At 49.0% G+C, this 3668-nt stretch overlaps 1 long non-coding RNA gene across 1 annotated transcript; it reads left to right on the top strand.

Moving 5' to 3' along the window:
• Positions 1 to 2520: 2520 nt before the first annotated feature.
• Positions 2521 to 3335, top strand: LOC132324393 (uncharacterized). The gene is made up of 2 exons (XR_009485605.1): positions 2521 to 2708; positions 3109 to 3335. It is a non-coding gene; the product is annotated as an uncharacterized LOC132324393 (long non-coding RNA).
• The last annotated feature ends 333 nt before the right edge of the window (positions 3336 to 3668 follow it).

Genomic DNA, 3668 nt, shown 5'->3' with positions numbered 1-3668 from the left:
GAGGCCTGGCAGCTTGTGCACTGCCACTGTGCTACCCTGCGTGCCTCTCCTTCCCTCCCTGCTCCGCAGGCACAGCACGGGATCAGCAGGGAGAGGCGGCTCTGTCGTGGAGGATCCAGGAGCTCGGCGCGCGTGTCTGAGCCTGCAGCTGCGAGCCGCGGCAGGACCCAAGGTCTGCACACGCCTGTGTACAGGTACTCTCAGAAATGTTGACTGTCCTGACTGAGCCCTCAGGAGCTGGCAGTGCCAGCCTGGAGAGCAAGAGTAACTTCCAGCCTTTTCTTTTGTCTCCGTGTCCAGTGTTCAGTCTAATTCCTGCTGGGCCTTTGCCCATCATGGTGTGAAATGCTTCAGGGAATAAAGGGGGGGAAAAAAGCGGGGGGAAAAGAAAAAAAGATCAAACAGTGGTCTAAACCTCAGGAGGAAGAAGACATCTGTCAGGACACACTCTTAAGAGCAATGGGCTAAAGAATACTTGTTTACTAAATCTTTCGTATCTGTAGCTAGTTCAAAGACAGTCAAAGCCAGTCCTTCCCGTGAGAAGGGCAAAAGAAGAACAGAGAAGCCCTCAGCCTAAGCCATTGGAAGCAGCAGCAGCAGCAGCTTTGTGTACTCCGGTGTGGCAGGCATTCCTGGGTTGGCTTTTTTTCTTTTGCATCTAGCACCGGTAGAGGAAAGTTCTTTGCAAGGTGATCGTTCCAGCCTTGAATTGAAATGTGAGCAAAGAGGAGCTTCCTCAGTTGGATTTGGGTTTATTCATGGCACTTGTAAACAGAGTTAAGGTGAAGATAACACGGGCAGGGAGTGTGCCGTGGGTTACCACAAGCGATAAAGGATTTTGGGACGGTGACAAGGCAGTTTCCCCTTCAACGTATTGTTTTTTTTTTTTCTAGAAGAATGATGCGAGAACAGAAAAGTTGCAATGGCATTGCAGTTCCCTGCACAGAAAATAGCCAGGGAGGTGAAGCCCGGCCAAGTGGTGCCGTTCGACTGCGCCCCGACTGGGAGCATCAGGTGAGTGACGAGGACTGAGCCGCTCCCCCCCTTTAGCAAGCACAGCAGCAGTGTCAAGCCGGATCACCCTTTTCCAGACCGCTGGCATGTGCTTGGGGACAATAACCTGTACTTTTCACAGCCAGGTCTTCTGAGCCACAGCACCTCCTGCTCTGCGGTGGCCACTGCTCACTGATCCCAGTGAAAGCAAACTTGTGTACAGGCACTCTGCAAAATTCCCACCTTAGATGCCACTGAAGCGCAGCTTTGGCTTTCGGGCATCTCCCCCGCAGGCCGTCCCTTGTGTCGTTTCCGCAGAGGATTCCTTGTTAGTTAATGACTTCGTTTTGTTTTTAATTTCCAAAGAATATCAGTTGACTTTTACAGCTTCTTCAGTGCTCCCCAAGCTTCATGCCACACCTAAATGCTCATCTTCGCTGCCTGAAGGTCCTTTCTGACCTGAACGATTCTATGACTTTGGTCCGTACTTCAGCTTAAGGGAGAAGCTGCACGTTGATTGGGTTTTGGAGAAAAAGATTTGAACGTCCAGCTGTGAATTGATCTTGCGTTTTGTCTTCCAGGTTCATTCCCATTGTGATCTGCAAATGGCAAATCAGGGTTGCTCTTTGTTAAAACCAAAAGCGCTCTCAGAATGTTGATGGAGGTGATGATTGCAGGGGCGATGCTTCTGAAGAATAGCTCCCCCATCTTCCCCAGGGCCTGGGCAGAGAGAGGTGGAGCTCGGAGTCCCCCCAGTCCTCCCGCGGGTGCTGGCGTCTGCAGCGCCATCGGGACGGGATCCACGGCGCGGCTCCCTCCTCCAGAGGCCGAAAGCTCAGCCTCCAGTTTCGTGCAGGGTGATCACCTTTCCGAGGCAATACAAGCACTTCCCAAGAGCAGCTGGTGAAGATGGCGCAGAAGCAAGGACAAGGGTGCAGTGAAAAGTTTGGTGCATCGATCCAGCTTCCGGACATGGTAGGGAAGACACACCGTTTGCTAAAACACCAAACACGGTACTTTTCATTCTTTGTGTTTTTCTGTGCCCCCGTTGTGATCACCCCTGGAAGTATTATTTTCGAAAAACATATCTAGGAGAGAAATCGTAACCTGCTTTGCGTCCTTCTGCCTGGAAGGGTTGTGACACAGGGAAGTGAGGAAGGGGCTGGCCGGGGTCAGCCTCTGCTGAGCCTCAGCTCTGGCTGCTGCTCCTGCTTCCCGGGTACAGCCAAGAGCTGTCATGATCAAAAGAGCAGGCAGCCCTTCTGTCCTGAGTCACAGGGGCCATTTCTTCCTGAGTGACTCAAGATGGGAAATCATTCTTGGAGCTTCAAAAGAAAAAAAAAAAAAAACCTCACGCAATCATTTCTAAGTGTGTATATATACACATAGATTTCCTTCAATGAAGAAGAAAATCTTAGAAATATCATGTCACGTCTGGCTTCCTAGAGAACATCCTTATCTCTGGGCTTCTGAAATCAAATGTCTGTGCATTTATAGACCATTTCCCCTCTTTTTATGTGCCTCCCACAGTGATCTTCTACCCTGCCCCACGGCAAGAAGAGTTTGGTGACTTTGCTGCTCTGCTCTCTCAAGGGTGTTGCAGGCTGCGTAGCAGGGAGTGAAGCCCTTGTCGCTGCTCATCAGACACTTTCCTACAGAATTCTCCCTGCAGTGATAAAATTAGACTGGTGTTAGTGAGCTGCCAAGTAGAGCAGGTAACATTGGACAAGAATTGTTTCTGAGCTGCTGTTCACTAGCACGTGTTTCCCCTTTCCAGCGCGGTGCCGCCGCCCAAGAAAGGATTTTTGTGGGTCAGCCAGATGTGCTCCTGCCTCCCACTGAGGCTCTGAGATGGAGCCGAGTTTGCATTCCAGTTTATTGCAACAGAGGGTCACGGGAAATTTCCTCAGCTATCTCAGGCACAGAGCCATGGAAGCAAGTAAGCCTGAGCTCCTGCGTGCTTGCTGTGAGCCTTGGGACGAGTGTGCATCATTGCAGGCTTGGAATTTATTGAAATGCGCTAAGGAAACCGGCTCCGGGGGGCGGGGAGGGAGGGAGGGAGGGGAAATCCTCTCTTCACATGTGCCAATCCTTCTCTGAAACTCACCCCGGCAGGACAGCACGAAGACTGAACGTGTAAGAAGATGTGGGGTGCAATGGAGAACCTGGCAGGAGCATCCGACGCACACGTGCACGAGTTTTGCTTTTTGCTTGGATTGAAACTCAAAAGTTGTAAGGAATTTGGGAATGAGATGGGACGTTTCAGAAGAAGAGGAAGGAGGAGAAGAAGTTGTTGTTACAGTCCTGGCAAAATCCTTTGTTCTAGCTAATAAAAGAAGTTAGTTTAAAAAAAAAAAAAAAAAAAAAAAAAAAAAAAAGTGGTTTTTTTTCCTTGAATATTATATTCGTTGGTGGTGTATGGTGTGTTGCTTTATTTCTTGGTATTATTAACTCTCTGTCATTGTTTTCTTTTTGAGTGAGGCTAACTTTATGGATGGGTTGGTTTGTACTTGAGTAGGATTAATTTCAGTAGGTTTCTTTAATAGACTTGGGATATTGTTGGGATTTTGGTTTTGTTTATTGGATGTATAAACAGAGAGATTTGGTAGGGCTAGCTCGGCTGCTGGAGTTTTGGGTGTTAATTTATTAGATGGCTTTTGTTAAAAGCCGTTTTT

Source organism: Haemorhous mexicanus, chromosome 3 (assembly GCF_027477595.1).
Source record: "Haemorhous mexicanus isolate bHaeMex1 chromosome 3, bHaeMex1.pri, whole genome shotgun sequence".
NCBI classification, from domain to species: Eukaryota; Metazoa; Chordata; class Aves; order Passeriformes; family Fringillidae; genus Haemorhous; species Haemorhous mexicanus.
The sequence above is the reverse complement of the archived record's forward strand: the minus strand, read 5'-3'. Positions and strand labels throughout refer to the sequence as shown.